This window comes from Myodes glareolus, chromosome 22 (assembly GCF_982192425.1).
Source record: "Myodes glareolus chromosome 22, mMyoGla1.1, whole genome shotgun sequence".
Classification (NCBI taxonomy): domain Eukaryota; kingdom Metazoa; phylum Chordata; class Mammalia; order Rodentia; family Cricetidae; genus Myodes; species Myodes glareolus.
Window position 1 is genome coordinate 60662130 of NC_142047.1, and position 20252 is coordinate 60682381.

Sequence of the window (20252 nt, forward strand, 5' to 3'; positions counted from 1 at the left end):
ACAAAGAGCAATAAATTGGTGTGTGCTATGGTTTAGCTTTTAATGACTTCTCACTCATTCCAGGGTCCAGCCATTGAAATTGTGCTGTCAACACCCAAGATGGGTCTGCACACTTCAATTGGCCTTACTTTAAAAACTTGACAAAGGCATGCCTACAAGTCAAAGTAGTATAGAAAATTTCTTATTGAGACTCTTTCTAGGTGATTCTAGATTTTATCCAATGGACAGTTAAAATTAACCATCACAGCCATCTTCTTCCCTAGACCCTTTTTTGGTTTAGAGATTGTACTTTTATTTGAGAAGATGATAAGTTTACAAATTCTCATATACTGCTCAATATTGCTTATCTATTTCTGAAATATAGGTATGATGGCTAATATTGGTTGTCAAGTTTGCTACAGTTGAAATCAATTAACACCTATTCAGCTGGCTACAGCTGTGGGAGATTTTTCTCAATTGGAACATTTGAATGGAAAGACTCACTCAAAAACCAGGCCATACCTCTGGGATGACAGCCTGTATAAAATAACATAGAAAAAGAAAACATTGTGTTCTTTATCTGGTGTTATCCCTCTCACTGAGAAGTTTATCTCTGTAGCTGCAGAGATATTATTTCACTGGTATTGCAACCTACTTCTTTGGGATTACAAGGTCATCTAAACATCAGATAAGACAACCAGAGAGACTGAATAACTACTGGTTTCTTGGCCTGGACATTGTACGGTAGTCACTGTTGGATTAGTCACCCTAATAAATTCCATGATATATCCAACATATTAGTTTTGCTCCTCCAGAGAACTCTGACTAATACAGATACCAGACAAGATTCTAGAAAAACAGTGATATAATTACAAATTATTTAAGTATGTGAAATAGAATTTCCACTTCACTAACAAGTGTAGCTACTGAAGCCTGTCATAGAAGCGAAGAATGTACTAAAATCCATGGTGAGAACTATCTAGAAAACTTAGTGAAATTACAATTCTCTCCTCACGACCAATGCTCCTCACCCTTTCCCCTAAATGGCAGGGCCCCTATAAAGTAATTCTTGTAACTGCCACAGCTCCCAAGCTTGAGGGATTTCCTCATTGGATCCACCGGTCCCACCTTAAACCTTTTACTCTTCCAGCTCAATAACTCCCTCATGTACAGTAACTCAAACAGAGCCCTGCTCTCTTAAGTTTCAGAGGGCACCAAGACCAGCTACTTTCTCAAGTTCCAAAAAAATAAAAGTCTCATCACTCTACTCAACTCTCTTGTGCAAAAAACTTCATATACTCTCCCTCTTCCTCTTTCTCCTATCTGTTTTACCAAGTTCTCTATATCTCCAATGTCATGCTTAAATTTCCAGTCAACCAATCAACTATTATTACAAGGACCATCATTAAACAGAGCTGGAGGTACAATGATTGCCAAAAGCCCAGGTGGAAAGAAACAATAATGAGTTTGGGGACATTCACAGCCCCAGTCTCCAAACACTCACAAAACAGACTTTAACATAAGAGCTTTTTCCCTGACTGCAGCAGTGTCTCCTAGATTTTAAGGTAATGCCATGATGCTAAAGAGAACAAGTGCCTTAAGATTTATTTCAGGTAAAACATTAAGGGGTCTAATAATTCCCCTTTCTAAAGATTTCCCCTTCTTTTCTTTCCTCCTCTCCACTGTCTTCCATTTCCAACACTATATCATCATAGTCATAAGCTAAAATATGTCTAAAATTTATTTCTTTTCAATCATTTTTTTTCATAAGCTCTAGGAAGCCAATTTAAATGAATCAGACTTGCCCAGAATAAGCATCATTTAATTTTCACTTATCATTCCTGGTCTCAGGAACCCCTGGGAAATTTCCTCCTCCACAACCCCCCCAAAAATAACCCTCTATCTTCTATCTTGGGACTCTTCTACCTTGATCACTGGGATCAAAATTTTTTTTCAGACATAATTTTCTGCATTTCCAGCATCTTGCGAGTTGAAGTTGCCAGCCAGCCTGCTCTACAGAGCTCAGAAAAAACACAAAAGTAATCAGCCACCCCAGGACGTGGTCAAGCATCTCAACTCTCTGAAACCCACAAAATCAGCAGGAAGCAGTCGCAAGAGACCTTACGATGCCCCATTCCCACCCATTAAAGACCCCAAACTCTCCAAATTTTTATAATAAACAAAAGGTATGACTCAGCTAAGTCTTTGCGCTCATGCGTGAGCCCTGTCATCTGCATATGATGTAGCCATGTCAATCCCTGTGCACATGTGCTAGGCAGCATTTAAAAGAAGGACGCACCATTTTTCTGTCTCTCTGCAAAATGACTTTCCAAGGACTGTCCACGCCCCCTCTAAAAATTTCTAAGTGGGTTTGTTGCATGTTACATGTTTCTTTCTCACTCATGCCGCACCAGGTAATTTTATGTAGTGATAGAATATATTTTATTATTCTGATTTATTTATTGTGAGGAAAAAGAAACTAGACTTTTTTTTACTCAAGACTTGATTATCTGAAAAAATCTCTGGATAAAGTGACAAAGGAAAAATAATAAGCTTCACGGTAATATTAAGCAACTTCAAGATCTGGTGACAAAGGAAAGAATGAATGACCAGCTCCAGTTTAGTACAAATAACCTCAAAGTTCCTAAGTGAGCCCTGTAAGAGAAGCTTCTCTCCAACAAACATAAAGCTCAAATTATGGAAAAATCAAACATAAGCACTCATTATAAAATTGGCTGGATTATCCCCTTGGACACCTGGGAACCCCTCTAGAGTCAAGTCTCTTGCCAACCCTAAAATGGCTCCCTTAATTAAGATATATACTTCCCTGCTCCAATATCTACCCTTCCTCCATCCCAAACATCCCATTCCCCCAAGCTCTCCCCATCCTCCCCTTTTCCTGTCTCTCTCCCCATCTTCCCTTACCTCCACCCCACCCCCACCCCCAATATCCCAATTTTTGCATGGCAATCTTATCTACTTTCAATATCCAGGAGGATAACTATATGTTTTTCTTTGAGTTCACCTTCTTATTTAGCTTCTCTGGGATCACAAATTATAGGCTCAATGTCCTTTAATTATGGCTAGAATCTACTTATGAGTGTGTATATAGCATATTCATCTTTTTGGGTCTGGGTTACCTCACTCAGGATAGTGCTTTCTATTTCCATCCATTTCCATGCAAAATTCAAGATGTCATTTTTTTTTACAGTTGAATAGTACTCTAATGCATATATATTCCACACTTTCTTTATCCATTCTTCTATTGAGGGGCATCTATGTTGTTTCCAGGTTCTGGCTATTACAAATAATGCTGCTATGAACATAGTTGAACAAATGCTTTTGTAGTATGATAGGGCATCTCTTGGGTATATTCCCAAGAGTGGTATTGCTGGATCCCGGGGTAGGTTGATCCCAAATTTCCTGAGAAATCACCACACTGACTTCCAAAGTGGTTGCACAAATTTGCATTCCCATCAGCCATGGATGAGTATTCCCTTTACTCTACATCCTCTCCAGCAAAGGCTATCATTGGTGTTTTTGATTTTAGCCATTCTGACAGGTGTAAGATGGTAGGACAGCTGAGGAGAGCGCACCTGAACTGGCTCTCTCATTTAGCCACACTGATGAATATCTTGCATATCACTATAGAACCTTAGTCTGGCAATGGATGGAGATAGAGACAGAGACCCACATTGGAGCGCTGGACTGAGTTCCCAAGGTCCAAATGAGGAGCAGAAGGAGGTAGAACATTAGCAAGGAAGTCAGGACTGCAAGGGGTGTGCCCACTCACTGAGATGGCAGGGCTGGTCTAATGGGAGCTCACGAAGGCCAGCTGTACTGGGACTGATGGAGCATATAATCAAACCAGACTCTCTGAATGTGGCTGACAATGGGGGCTGATTGAGGAGCCAAGGACAATGGTACTAGGTTTTGATACTACTGCATGTACTGACTTTGTGGGAGCCTAGTCTGTTTGAATGCTCACCTTTATAGACCTGGATGGAGGGGAGAGGACCTTGGACTTCCCACAGGGCAGGGAACCCTGACTGCTCTTTGGACTGGAGAGAGAAGGGAAGGGAATGGAGGAGAAGGGAGGAGGGGAGGAAAATGAGAAGTGGAAATTTTTAATTAAAAAAAATTAATAATAATTAAAAAATTGGCTAGAATGCAATGAAAAATCAAGTTCCAGCTTCAGAGGATGCTGACAGCTAAAACAATGGCATTGACCATTAAGAAATAGAATCTAGTGATTTGAGTTAGAGATTTGCAAGGAGACCCTACTGAGGCTTATGACACTGAACCCCTTATGTTACAAAGGGTTTTTCTTAGCAAAGGAGGTAATCTTTCCACCCTAAGCAAAAGATGCACTCCCACCCAATATCCTGCAATATTGCCCTCTCTTTGCCTGAGGGAAATAATTCTTGATCTTTTCATAACTTGTCATAACTTACTGTGAACACAATGCCAGGTAAGATAATACTGATATCTCTCTGGGCCCAGCAATAGAGGTCTCTAGAACAGTAACTAGACTCAAGGCTAAGCAAGTTCCTAGAGGGCAGAAAGAAATTTAGTCCATGAGAAAGTAAACACTTGGGAGTTTAGTTCATTCCTGCAGAAGTCCAGGGGATCCATGTGGGGATAGATTTTAAGAATTTTTTAGGGGATATATTTTATAGAGAAAAGGGAAGGAAGAAAACTAGATCAGACTGAGTTTATTCATTTAGTGTCACAAAGAAGTCATTCTAGACTTAATAAAGAAGATACACCATTAAAAGAAGTATCAAAATTTTGTTTGATAGGCTGAAGCATTTGTCAAAATATGGTCTAATGAAAGGGAGCTGGGGACGTGTGCTAATCCTTGGCTTAGTGTTGATGAATGTTCAGGGAACTTGCCATGCTAGAGTATGTACGTGTGTCAAACCTATACCTCCACAGTGGGAAGGACCAGAAGGCATGCCCTCACTACTCCTGTAAGGACACACAACAGGGAAGAGGGACAGCTGTATACTGAAGAGTTTTATTATTGATCTTTCCTTGTGCCAGACCCTAGGGTTGGAGATGCTATTGTTCAATTGGATAATTAAATGTATGCGTTTAATTGGGTCCTGAAGTAGCAAGGACCAAGTGGAAGCATTGAGCCAATGAAGGCAAGGTGAGCCTAGTTTTTAAAATGAACATCAGAGGCATAACAATGTCTCTTAAGGCCTGATACACAATGGGTAGGATAGGCAAGATAATTTTTAGGGTGGCATGACTCACATGGATACTTAGTAATGGCTAACCAATCCTGGTATTTCTAGAGACAAAATAGATAAAAACTATAATAGGTGTTTGTTCCATCTGTATAAATATAAAAAAATCTTAAACAAGTCTGTAAAAGCCTATATTGGATCTTAGCAAGAGGGAATCTTGACCCTTGAACTAATTTCTAGATTTGAGCCAGTTTGCAGACTCAGAACCCCATGAGTGAAAGGGAGACAGATGTCCCTGAGAAAGGACTATGCTGAAATATGTTGAGAACCTTGAGTACCAGCCTCAGTATCCTCTCAGGGCTAAGAATTGAATGTCTATGGCAAGCAAGGATCTGAGGGTTAAAAAAGAATAGCTCAAAAATATTACCTCTGTATATTCTTTATTTTGGGGGTCAAGAGAAAAAATTACATGAAGGGGCATGGAGAAGATGAAGAAGAATGGATGATATCTATGAAGTTTCTAGTTTTTACAGACATAGTTGAAAAATTCCATTGTCAAGGACAATGAAAATATGCATATCAAAACTACAAGAAGAACAGGTAGAACCTGACAAAGCAGTACTCCAGAAGAGGTGGCCTGACCAAGGAAAGAGTCACCATTCAAGGGGAAATCCCTGACATTCCGGACCATGAGATAAAGTTATTAAATGTCGCTAAATCCTGAATTCACTCTCTATTTTCATCTACTTTCTTTTGCGATGACCAGCTTTGGGGACACCCACATTTGTTTGTCTAAAAACAGTGGGTCATGGTGCCTCCCTGCTCAGTGCCTGTCTTCTATAGAAATTTCTCTGTGATCTATTAGCAGGTAATTTTGTGGGATTGACTCTACATAAACTTGACTGTTAGAAAAAAGACTAAATGTTGTCACTCTGAGGCCTCATGGTGTGGGAGTAATGGAGCAAGGTCATTCTGTAGCCTTTGCAGGAGAAGTTACACGACTGAAGATTTTCTGGAATGAATCCCATTTTGAAGGGAAGAATCATGGCTTCACAAGGTTTTTACAGATATGATAGCATCTTTTCCAAAAGACGAATGTCCCACAGCTTTGCAAAATGGATTAATCCTTATGGACGTGTAGGTATGCACTTCCCGTGGATCTGCCTATTGGTCTGACAGCTGTGCACTCTTATGGGCTTGTGACAAAAATCGAGTTTTACTCTCAGTATTTCTCCTACCCTCCCCATAAAGGACATATGGCCTTTGATAAGGGCAACTGCACACTGGAAAATAGGAAATAATCATACATCTCAGGGTATATTAGATAGTGGTTCAGATGTGACACTGATTCCAGGAGACCCCAAGAAGCATTGTGGTCCTTTAGTTAAGTAGAGGCTTATGGAGGTAAGGTAAATAATGAGGTTTTAGCTAAAGTCTGACAATGAGTTCATTGAATCTGAGAACTCATCCCAATACTTCCCCATTTCAATAATATACAATATAGATTATAATAATATATAATCTAGATATATTAGATACTGTCAGAATTATAACCGTGGTTACCTGGCCTATGAATTGAGAACTAATATAGTTGGAAAGGCAAAATGGAAGCCTTTGGACTTGGGTATAGGAGGGAATATTGGGAGAAAAAGCTACAATATTATATTCCGGGAAAAATTGCAGAAATTAAAGTCATAATTCAGATTTGAAAGATTCAGAGGTGGTTGTTCCTACAAGATTTCTCTCTCTCTTATCTGGCCATTGCAGAAGATGGATATATATATATAATGAAAATTGACAACTGAAAAATTAATCAAATAGTGATTCCAGTTGCAGCTACTCTATCAGATGTGGTATTCTTACTTGGGCAGATTAACACATCATTTGCTACATTGTGTACAGCTCTTGACCTAGCAAATGCCCTTTTTCTAGATACCTGTTCATAAGAATAAAAAGCAATTTGTTTTCAGTTGGCAAGGTCAGCAGTATACTTTAATAGTTTTTACCTCAAGATTATATTAATTCTCCCAGGCCTGTGTCATAACTTAGTTAGAAGAGATTTTGATTTCCTGCCTCTTCCACAAAATCCTACACTAGTCCAGTACATTGATGATATTATGAAGATTGTACCAAGGAACAGTAGGTAGTAACCACTTTGAACTTGTTGGTAATGTATATATGCATCAGATAACAGGAAATAAAACTCACTAAATTTCATGGGCACCCAACCTTTGAAATTTCTGAAATCTAGTGATGTGGGGCATGCCGAGATACTCCTGAGTTGAAACATAAGTTATTGAATCTGGCCTTTCTTACCACAACGAAAGAAGCACAATATTTAGTGTGCCTTTTTGGATTCTCCAGACAACATATTTCTAACTTGGGTGTGTTACTCCAGTCCATATACCTACTGAATCAGAATGCTGCTATCTTTGAGTGGAGCCTGGAACAAAAGGAGGCTCTTCAACAGGATCAAGCTGCTGTGCAGGTTGCTCTACCACTTAGTCCATAATATGGAGTAGACCTGAGGGTATCTGAGGTGTCAGTGGCACATAGAAATGCTGTTTAGAACCTTGGGCAGGGCTCTATAGGTGAATCACCGAGGAGTTCTTTGACATTTTGGAGCAAGGCTCTACCAGCATCTATTAACTATTTTTTCTTTGATAGACAGCTCGTGACCTGCTATTGGCACTTAAAGGAAATCCAATATTTGACAGTGGGCCAACAAAGTAACATGTGATCTGAGGTGACCACTATGAGCTGGTATTAACTGACCCATCAATCCATAAAATAGGGCATACATAGCAGCAACTCAATATAAAATGCAAGTGGCATGTATGTATATATATTATATGTATATATATATATATAATTAAGCCTGAGCAGGTCCTAGGTCCATGAGCATGTTACATGAAGTTGTTGCCCAAATACCTATGAATTTTACACCCTCTTCAATGTTATCTGCTCCCAAGAATACATCCATATTCTCATAGGGTGTCCTCTATGATAGGTTGACTGCAGAAAAGAAGACTAGGTTCTAGTTAATTTATGGTTTTTCATGCTATGTAGAAACCATATGGGAGTGGAAAGCTTCAGCATAATAACCCCTTTCTGGGACTTCCCTGAAAGATACTGTCAAAGGGAAGTCTTCGCAGTTGGCAGAAACTTGGACATTACACATGGTCACATATTTTGCTTGGAAGGAGAAATAGCCAGATATTCAATTGTTCACCAACGAGGGCTGTAGTCAATTGGTTTGCTACATGGTCAAGGTCTTGGAAAGAACATGAATGAAAAAATGCTCAAAAAATACCTGGAGAAGAGTCTGTGGATCAATCTCCCCAAGAGGGCACAGGATCTGAAGATACCTGTATTCCATGTAAATGTTCATCAAAAGGTAACTTCATCTGAGGAGAAGTTCAATAATCAAGTTGACAGAATGATCTGTTCTGTGTACAGTCAACCTCTTTCCCCAGCCATTTCTCTCAATGTCCAATGGACCCAAGAATGTCATCATAGCAACCATGATGACAGAGATGGCGATTATTCATGAGCTCAACAACATGGACTTCCACTCACCAAGGATGACCCTGTTGAATGCCAGATCTACTAACAACAGAGACCAACACTTAACCGCAAATATGTCACCATTCTATAGGGTAACCAACCAGTGACCTTATGGCCATTTAGCTACATAGGAACATTTCATTCATGAAAAGGACAGCACTTTGTCCTTACTGCAGTAGATACTTTCTGGTTATAAATTTGCTTCGTCTGATGTAATGTTTCTACCAAAATTACAGACTGCCCTTATCCACCATGATGGTATTATACACAGTACTACTTCTGATTAAGAAACTAACTCTATAGCCAGAGAAGTATGAGAGTAGACCCACACTCATGTCGTTCACTGACTGTTCTTACCTTGTTCCCATCATCCTGGAGCAGCTGGATTGGTAGAAAGATGAAATGGCCTATTGAAGACACATTTGTAGAACCAATTATGATGCAATAGACTGGTGAGCAGGGTCATGGTTCTCCATGGAAACCAATAGTCTAAGAAAAAAATAAAACTGTTAGGCAGTAAGCCAGACCCAAAAAGAGGAATAAGGTATGTATTCACTCATAAGTGGATTCTAGCCATAATTAAAGGTCTTTGGGCCTATTATTCGTGATCCTAGAGAAGCTAAATAAGAAGGTGAACCTGAAGAAAATGCAGGTAGTTTTCCTCCTGGAGATTGGAAATAGACAAGAGTTCCAGATCCTTCATCTGGCAATGGATGGAGATAGAGACGGGGACCCACGTTGGAACACTGGACTTAACTCCCTAGGTCCAAGCGAGAAGCAGAAGGAAGAAGAACGTGAGCAGGGAGGGCAAGATCAGAGTGAACCTTCAACCGACGATGGATGGCGATGCAGACGGAGACCCACATTGGAGCACCGGACTGAGCCCCTCCAAGGTCCAAAGGAGGAGCAGAAGGAGGAAGAACATGAAAAAGGAAATTAGAACCGCAAGAGGAGCGATCACCCACTGATACAATGGGACTGATCTAATGAAAGTTCACCAAGGCCAATTGACTGAGACTGAAGGAGCCCTTGATCCAACCAGATTCTCTGGAGGAGGCTGGATTCCCTGAATGTGGCTGACCCGAAGTCTTTCTAAAAAGCCATTGACAATGACTCTGGGACTTGTTTCCTCTGCACATTCTGGATTTTTGGGGATCCAGTCTGTTTGGATACTCACCTTCCTGGACCTGGAGGGAGCGGGGAGGAACTTGAACCACCCACAGGGCAGGAAACCCGGACTGCTCTTAGGGATGGAGAGGGAAGAGGAGAGGGAGTGGGGGGAGTGGGAGGGTGTTGGGAGGAGGGGCGAAAATGGAAACTTTTATATTTTAATAAACTTTAAAAAAAACTGTTAGACAGGATGATAAATTCTGACCACCAAGAGAAATCAAAATGCTTCTTTTCAATGTAGATAACAACGATTATGACTGGTGTGCAGTACAGTCTTTTAGAAGTCTCATGGCATTACCATGTCCTAGGATTAAAGTCAGTGGGAATCCCCAACACAACTAAACCCAGCAGAGTGACAAAGGTCCAGATAATTCAGAAATAAAGAATGGGCCACTCCTCCAAGAATAGAACGAAAACCAGCTAAATTGCTTGCTGAGATTAGAGGAAACACAGGATAGTAGGAAAAGGTAGTTATAAATGCAAGCTAATACCATGCGACCAGTTGTAGAAATAAGGATGGTAGTCAGCATGAATATTTTTGTCCTATTTAACTAAAAATGTGTTTCTGCATCTATACACATATGTTAAGTAATATTTGTTATCTTCTATCTCTTTGTTATGTAATGTGACATAAATTGAGATAATATCAGTGTTTAACACATTTAAGTTATGAGACAATAAATAGTTAAGTGTATCTCAAAGAATATCTTTTTAAAAATAAAAAATACATTTGTAGTTATAACCGTTATATTATGTCAGGTTGATTTTAACCCTGTTAGTTATTCCTTTCATTTTAGAAATTGAACTCTATAGAGGAGATATAATTGTGTGTCAAGTTGACAGAGAGTTGCCTTGTGATGATTAATCTTGTTTGCCAACTTGACTAAATTTGTAACCAACTAAAATCCAAGTATCTGGGCACACATATGATCCATTATTTTGACTAGATCATTTGAAGTGGGAATACCCACCATAAATTTAAATTGCACTGTCTCATTGCAACCCATAAAGAAAAGCATGAAAGAAAGAAATTTTGGCTTTCTGCCTGCTTGCTCTCTCTTTCTCTGGCAGAAACATTCCTTTGCTGGTATTAGAACGTGCTTCTTCAATATTTTAACAGAAACTGAACAAGCAATTTCCTGGTTATGAAATGAGTAGCTTCCATTCTTAGCCTTTCCATAGGAAAAGTCATTATTGGTATGGTCAGACCACAACCTCTATGGCATTTTAATAGAATCCATGTGTTTGGGGTGTGTGTGTGTGTGTGTGTGTGTGTGTGTGTGTGTGTGTGTGTGCCAAGTTAGACAGGATGTCAAAATACATATGTGCATGCATACATACATATATACATGCATACTCTTTCTATTAATTCTGTTCCTCTAGTGAACCATGACTAATATAGCAGTCATGTAAGCATAAACAGTTTTCATCAGGCTTTTCATGATTAACCACATCTGCATCTACTCCCGCATTACCCATTTGCTGATGACTGGGCACAGCATACCTTTGTAGCCCTGGTGCCTGAAATACTTAATGTTTATTGAGCATCTTTATTGGGTAGCATGGGTCCCCAAGGAAGGACTATGACTTTCCTTCCCATTTTGTAACACATGGGTGAATCTCATTATTGTAATACTATGTATTCTCTCTTATGTTTCCCTTCTCAAGATATTTCTTCCCTGCATCTCTGGAGTAGAAAAAAATAATTGCTTTCCTTTTGTATACCATGTGCTGTGGGTTCCTCCTTTGTTTCTGTAGACATTGGTTCTGAGACTCCAGTTCCTAGTGATGAAGTGTGTAGAACTTAAATCAATATATCCTCTGATTAAAAACTCAAACCACCACCTACAGACCTGCTTTGCAGGGGCTCTATAGTGCTGTATGTATTTCTTTACATTCTCTGCTATAAACTGAAGATGCTGTGGCCCTGAGAAATGAGGACAATCTTTCATCAGTCTAACAGTTCTCTATTCCATCACAGATATCTTTGCAACCAAAATCTTATTTTGTTTGTTCTGCTATTTTACTCTGAAAACTCACAGCAAAAAGTATAAGGAGGTATGAATGAATAACTTCAATGCATTGTTAGTTAGAACAAGAAATATACTAATTTCAAATAAAATCTATGTTTTGTCATTGTTTACTGTAATACTGCAATCATATTTTGCAATTCATAGACCAACATTTTCATATATAAATTAAGTCTTAATAAGGCCTACCTAAAAGGATTGTTGGTGGTGACTTGTGAATTAAATCATTTTTAGATTCCAGAAATTGTTATGAAATTGAGTATGAGTATGTAAGTATGTATGTATACATGTACACGTGTGTGCACGGATATACATATGAGGTCAGAGAACAACCTCCATTTTTGTTTTCTTGTTTTTGTGAGACAACATCTCTCCTTAACATGGATCTTGTCATTACCAGCTACTGGTTGGCTGCTCAGCATGTCCCAGGGACCCATGTTTCTTCTTCTCCCCAGCTCTAAGGTGGTATGGGAGGCCCTTCTATCTATGTGTTGCTTTCATTGATTAATGAATAAAGAAACTGGCTTGGCTTACAGCAAGGTAGAACTTAGTTAGGCAGGGAAAGTGAGACTGAATGCTGAGAGAAAGAAGGCAGAATAAGGGAAAAGCCATGGAGCCACTACCAGAGACAGATGAGCTGAAACTTTGCTGGTAGATCATGACTGCATGGTAATGCACAGATTAATGGAGATGAGTTAAATTAATATGAAAGAGTTAGCCAATAAGAAGCTAGAGCAAATAGGCCAAGTAGTGGTTTAAATAATATGGTTTCAGTATAATTATTTCAGGTCTGAGCTGCCGGGCGGCAGAAAAAGAAACTAATGGTCCACCCTACAACAAATTGGAGCACCTACATGGTAAACTATATCCACGGAAAACCTGAGGGGGGTTGGAAAGGAATTCTAGACACTAAAAAACAAAGTTTAGCTGCATTTCTTTCCTGAATGGGCATTGCTCACTGTGGCATGCTGTGGCTCTTTTAAAAGAGGTCTTACTGATTCAGCAATAGCAGAAAAAAATGCCACATAGATTTGAAATGCAGCTCTCTGGGATGTGCTTCCAGTATGCACTCTGACAAGACCCAGCTATAAAGCATTTAAATGGGTTTTGTGAGTAGAGTGCTACAACTTGCTTAAAGGCAACCTCTGTGTGCCTAAAAATGGGGAAATGTACATGACTCTGAGAGGCAGAGAACATCTCTACCTTTCTGGACTGGGAAGAACAAGCAAGCTGGGCTGTATTTGCTGTAACAATGCTGCAACTAAAGTTTTTAAGAAGTGCTTAGCATTTAAAGAAGCAATCCTGATCAGAAAATAATTATAAATACAAATTCAGATGGAAAAGACCTCTAAATGGATCACAGTGTTGAATAAATGTATGTAGGCTTGGGAAAGAGAATATAGACAGTTATAAAAAGTAAAAAAATATAAAAATATAAAAAGAAGTAAAAAATGGTTTAAATAAAAGCAAAGTCTTTAAATAGACAGAGTACAGACAGTCATAGATTAAAAGAAGTAAAGAAAAATAAGACACATAAAGAAGGAAAATTCACAGAGAGTCTGGATTATGTATATTATTTGCTTTCTTGAAATTTTTCGACCTTGAAGGAGGTAAGTATTTAAAACATATACTTTAAAGATATCTTGATTTCAAAATTAGGGTCTGAGGATGTGTTGCTTTGGGAAAGAGGTTATTTTGTTTCCACAAAGGATGAGAACCTGTGGAATCATTTCAGACTAATGTGGCTTAATGGACCAAGGCCCCTTGAAAGGTTGCTGTGAACACCTCCCCAAAAGAAACTCCTTCACCCAACAAAAGCCATAATCAGTATTGAGAGAACTATACCCACATTCCAAAAATATTGTTTATAAATGTTTGTTTACATTTAAAGGGGAAATGCTACAGAGATTTTCATTGATATGGATCTAGGCTTATTGATACAAATTTAAGGCCAATTTTGTTATATGTATATTTCTGCTCTTGATTAATGTATTATGTTTGTCCAGTTCATTTAAAATTGTAATATATAATTAAGAACTAGTGGTTAATAGATATTCATCTATAATAATCAAACCTGTAGTCATGTTAGTTAGATTTTCTAGATATAAAGAGTTGTATTTCAGATAGTTAGGTAGTCCTCAAATCTTTCAAACACCTTCAGAATATGGCATTTAAAATGTTTTAAAAAGTTAGGACTTTTCATGACAGTGAGACACATTTGCTCCTGGCAGCACCAATCTACTTAACAAGGATGATGGGCATCAAAGAGGTGTTGGTTAGCCATTTGGACAAGAAACTACTCTTGCCTGGATTACTTGCTGCCATATATTCTTCAGAACACAGAAAAATGTGACAGACAAACTGCCAATATATGTGGAACTGTCTTTGAAATTTCCTGCTTTATAGAAAAGTCTGCATATATTATGGGCCTGTAGTCTGAAAATGGATGCCCCAATGGTACAAAGAACTTTGGATGACTGTCCAGGCAATGAGATGTCTCTCAATTCTATATTTTTGGAATATGCTTACAATGGACTTTCTGTTTATTTAGATAATATCATATACTTCTGGAGTCCTTGATGGAGTTCAAGTATTGATAGTTATAGTTTTCCTTAGTTATGATAAAAGATAAATTAGATATAAATATTATAACTATAATTCTTGCTTGATATCTGTTTTGTTCAGGCAAAAACAGCCTGGTCTACAAGAGCTAGATCCAGGACAGGCTCCGAATCTGTCTCAAAAACAAACAAATAAACAAGATTCAGCTGTAAGGTATTTTTTTAATTATTGGTTGATGGGAAGGGTATTGGGGGTGGATCTCAGCACTATAAGAAAGCAATTTGAGCATGTTATGGGGGAAAACAGTATGCAACACCTCTCCATGGCTTCTTCATCAGCTCCTGCCTCCAGAGTTTGGTCCTGCATGAGTTCCTGCTCTGACTATGCTCCTGATGAACTGTGGAAGGTATGGAAGTATAAGCAAAACAAACCCTTTCTTCCTCAAGCAGCTTTTGGATATACTATTTCATCACACCAACTAAAACTCCTCTGAAATACAACCAAGAAGATAAATAAAGTCTATCATGACAGTGGAAATCATGGTGGCAGAAAAGGGAGGTGACTCGCAGAAGTGCATTATGAATCAGGAAGCAAACAACAGATATGATGTGGGGCCCTACCAGGAAGATTCATGGCCTTTCTCCAGTAGCCCTCTTTCTCCAGTGTGACTCCAATTCCTGAAAGTTTCAAAACCTTCTCAAACATTACAAATAGCTGGTGGCCAAGTATTCAAATACATGGACTTATAGGAGATATTTTACTTTCATATCACAACATGTATACTCCAGACACATACATACTTTAAAATAACAGTACACTCACATCTTCCTTCCACTCCCCCACCCAAGAGAGAGAGAAAATATGAATCCTTAAAAAGTAAAATTCACTAGATGTACTTTCTGTTTGGTTTTCAAAACACTCTCAGAAGTCAGACATTCTAACAAAAAACTTTAAGAGAACTCTCAACAGAAGAACTTCGAATGGCCAAAAGACATTTAAGGTCATGCTCAACATCCTTAGCGATCAGGGAGATGCAAATCAAAACAACTATGAGATACCATTATACACTGGTCAGATTAGCTAAACTCAAAAACACCAATGATAGCCTATACTGGAGAGGATGTGGAGTGAGGGGAACACTCATCCATTGTTGGTGGGAATGCAAACTTGTTCTGCCACTGTGGAAATGAGTGTGGCGGTTTCTCAGGAAACTGAGAGTCACCCTCCCTCAGGACCCAGCAATTCCACTCTTGGGAATATACCCAAGAGATGCCCTATCATACCACAAAAGCATCTGTTCAACTATGTTCATAGCAGCACTATTTGTAATAGCCAGAACCTTGAAACAACCTAGGTGCCCCTCAATAGAAGAATGGTTAAAGAAGGTGTGGAACATATATACATTAGAGTTTTACTCAGCGGTAAAAAACAATGACATCTTGAATTTTGCATGCAAATGGATGGAAATAGAAAATGCTTTACTGAGTGAGGTAAGCCAGACCCAAGAGAGAGAGAAAATATGAATCCTTAAAAAGTCAGATTCACTAGATGTACTTTCTGTTTGGTTTTCGAAACACTCTCAGAAGTCAGACATTCTAACAAAAAACTTTAAGAGAACTCTCAACAGAAGAACTTCGAATGGCCAAAAGACATTTAAGGTCATGCTCAACATCCTTAGCGATCAGGGAGATGCAAATCAAAACAACTATGAGATACCATTATACACTGGTCAGATTAGCTAAACTTAAAAACACCAATGATAGCCTATACTGGAGAGGATGTGGAGTGAGGGGAACACTCATCCATTGTTGGTGGGAATGCAAACTTGTTCTGCCACTGTGGAAATGAGTGTGGCGGTTTCTCAGGAAACTGAGAGTCACCCTCCCTCAGGACCCAGCAATTCCACTCTTGGGAATATACCCAAGAGATGCCAAGAGGAATATGGTATGTACTCACTCATAAGTGGATTCTAGTCATAATTAAAGGTCTTTGAGCCTATTATTCGTGATCCTAGAGAAGCTAAATAAGAAGGTGAACCTGAAGAAAATTATGTAGTAATCCTCCTGGACATTGGAAGTAGACAAGAGTGCCAGGCAATCTTGGGTGCATGGGGGTGGGGGTGGGGTGAACGGAAGGGGAGAGAGTTAGAGAGAAGGGAGTAGGGGAGTATTGGGGAAAGCTTGGGGGCATGGGATGGGGGGAGGGAGGAAGGATGGATATGGGAGCAGGGAAGTATATATCTCAACTAAGGGAGCCATTTTAGGGTCTATAAGAGACTTGATTCCAAAGGGTTCCCAGGTCCAAGGAGAGATCCCCAGATTGCTCCCTGGACAGCAGAGGAGAGGGTGCCTGAACCACCTTGGCCCATAACCATACTGATGAATATTTTGCATATCACCTTAGAACCTTCATCTGACGATGGATGGAGATAGAAACAGAGACCCACATTGGAACACTGGACTCAACTCCCTAGGTCCAAATGAGAAGCAGAAGGAAAGAGAACATGAGCAAGGAAGGCAGGATCAGAGGGAACCTTCACCTGACAATGGATGGAGATTGAGACAGAGACCCACATTGGAGCACTGGACTGAGCCCCCAAGGTCCAAATGAGGAGCAGAAGGAGGGAGAACGTGAGCAAGGAAGACAGAACCGTGAGGAGTGCGTTCACCCACTGAAACAAGGGGACTGATCTAATGAGAGTTCACCAAGGCCAGCTGGACTGGGGCTGAACGAGCACGTGATCCAACCGGATTCTCTGAATGTGGCTGTCACGGGGACTGTCTGAGAAGCCATTGATAATGGCACTGGGATTTGTTTCCTCTGCATGTTCTGACTTTTTGGGATCCTAGTCTGTTTGGATGCTCACCTTCCTAGACCTGGAATGAGGGGGGATGAACTTGATCTTCCCTCAGGCAGGAAACCCTGACTGCTCTTAGGGCTGGAGAGGGAGGAGGAGAGGGAGTGGGGGGAGTGGGAGGGTATTGGGAGAAGGGGCAGAAGTGGAAACTTTTATAAATTAAAAAAAAAAAGAATCAGAGAGTTGAAGCCCCTTTTTTTATGTCACACCTCTTCTAATGAGGTATTAATTTTGGATTTTAAACCCTACTCATCTACATTCTAAAACAGTTCTGCATCATCACAACTGTATCTAAGCTCACCGGAATGACTACACACATGCAGATTTTTGCTGGTTAAAACCCTATCCACATGTGTACTGTATACACACACACATACACACACACACACACACACAAACACACGAGAGAGAGAGAGAGAGAGAGAGAGAGAGAGAGAGAGAGAGAGATTCTAAAGAGAAAACTGTTTACACAATGCATACATACTCCAAAACAAGCAGTTGTTGAGAGACAGTAAATTCTGGAGAAGAGAAAAACCACAGACAACAATGTTCTAACAAGTTTTTCTAACTATTAAGGAATGGAATCATATAAACACTTAAATACTAATGGCAGGGATTATAAAATCAATGAAGTATTTCATGAGATTTAGCTTAATGCATACAAATGGGGGAAATGTCTCAAATTTTCCAAGTGAACTGAAAATTAAGTCGGACAACATTTTTATAATTAAAGGCTTTGGGGGACTCTGAAGACCTTCACTCCTGTTCTTGAACTATATTAATGTATTGCCTGATGTCTGAGAAAGACAAATGACTTTAAGTAGTACTAAATTGTTGAGCAATAACAATTTAATAACCTGTTTAATGAATAATGTTCCCACATTAAGCCACAACTTACACAGAACTCAAGACCACAGAAGAGAAAATGTAACTGCTCGTGCCAGGCGACAGGGCAGGTGCCTATGTCGTCAGCCATTACTATCTGCTCCAGGCTCCACAAATAGCCTCCGATGCTTGCTTTATGTGCTTCTCATTTGGTGACTGAGGTTTCTGCCTTACCCAGTCTCTCTATGTTAGCCACACCACCCACAACGATTTAGTCCCAAGTAAACACAGGTTCCTGCCTGGCTACTGGCCAATCAGCACTTTATTAAAAATTATACAAGTGACAGGATAAAAGACCATTGTCCCACAGGACTCCCCCCCTCTTTTTTTTTAGAAATTTGAAGAAAATCATGTAGTTATCCTCCTAAGATTGGAAGTAGACAAGAGTGCCAGGCAACCTCGGGTGCATGGGGGGGTGGGGGGGTTGTTGGAAGGGGAGAGGGTTAGAGAGAAGGGAGTAGGGGAGGAATGGGGAAAGCTCGGGGGATTGGGATGGGGGGAAGGGAGGAAGGATGGATATGGGATCAGGGAAGTATATATCTCAACTAAGGGAGTCATTTTAGGGTTTACAAGAGACTTGATTATAAAGGGGATCCCAGGTCCAAGGAGAGATACTCAGATTGTTCTCTGGATAGAGGAGAGGGTGCCTGAACCGGTCTTGACCCATAACCATACTGATGAATATTTTGCATATCACCATAGAACCTTCATTTGGCGATGGATGGAGATTGAGACAGAGACCCACATTGGAACACTGGGCTCAACTCCCTAGGTCCAAACGAGAAGCAGAAGGAAAGAGAACGTGAGCAAAGAAGGCAAGATCAGAGGGAACCTTCACCCGTTGATGGATGGAGATTGAGACAGAGACCCACATTGGAGCACTGGACTGAGCCCCCAAGGTCTAAATGAGGAGCAGAAGGAGGGAGAACATGAACAAGAAAGGCAGGACCGTGAGGAGTGCGTTCACCCACTGATACAAGGGGACTGATCTAATGAGAGTTCACCAAGGCCAGTTGGACTGGGACTGAACGAGCACGTGATCCAACCAGATTCTCTGAATGTGGCCGGATTCTCTGAAGGTGGCTGGCATGGAGCCTTTCTGAAAAGCCATTGACAATGACATTGGGACTTGTTTCCTCTGCATATACTGGATTTTTGGGATCCAGTCTGTTTGGATGCTCATCTTCCTGGACCTGGAGGGAGGGGGGAGGAACTTGAACTTCCCACAGGGCAGGAAACCCTGACTGCTATTGGGGATGGAGAGGGAGGAGGAGAGGGAGTGGGGGGATTGGGAGGGTGTTGGGAGGAGGGGTGGAAATGGAAACTTTTATAAATTAATAAACTTTTATAAATAAAAATAAATAAAAAAATAAAAGAAAGAAAAACAAGAACTCTGTATTCAATATCCTTTGTTTAGCTTTTCTCCTGACCATTATCCATAACAACTTGTAATCAATATTTTAAACAAAGGAAAATATCTATAGTCCATTTTGGTGGAATGTGGGTATAGTTTTCCAAGCTACTTATTGACTGGGGGTTCTGATAATCTTATGGGAACCAAAAAAATTAGAATTATGATCAAGTCCTGACTAGAGTGTCCTGTGGGGCTTGATCATCTCAGGCAGCAGTATTGAATCTGTTCTGGATGTAGAATTCAGATATCTGGGCTATCTGCTCCTATAGGGTATTTCTTAGGGGTCTTTCTTGATCAAACCTGATTTTTCTTAACCGAGCATGAATCCACAGCCTCTCATTTTCTGTGGAAACAAAAGAAAAACCTCTTCTCAAAGGCAATATACCTTTTGACTTCAATTTTAAAGTCAAAATATTTTCAAAATACCCATCTTGGATTAATTCAACATCATTTATGAACAAATATCTTTTAGAAGCTGTAGCTTCTTTCTCAGCATTTAAGCAACTCAAAAAGAACATAATAAGGTACAGTATCCAGATTCTCTGTGTGTTTTCCATCTTTATGTGACTTTATTTTAATCACTATTTTATTTT

The 20252-nt window shown here is 39.8% G+C and overlaps 1 long non-coding RNA gene across 1 annotated transcript in view; it reads right to left on the reverse strand.

The window, feature by feature from the left end:
* Positions 1-8583, reverse strand: part of LOC125405986 (uncharacterized) — an 89239-nt gene extending 80656 nt beyond the window's left edge. The window contains exon 1 of the long non-coding RNA XR_007233756.3: positions 8488-8583. This is a non-coding gene — a long non-coding RNA (uncharacterized LOC125405986). The remainder of the gene's footprint in view (positions 1-8487) is intronic.
* Positions 8584-20252: the final 11669 nt, after the last annotated feature.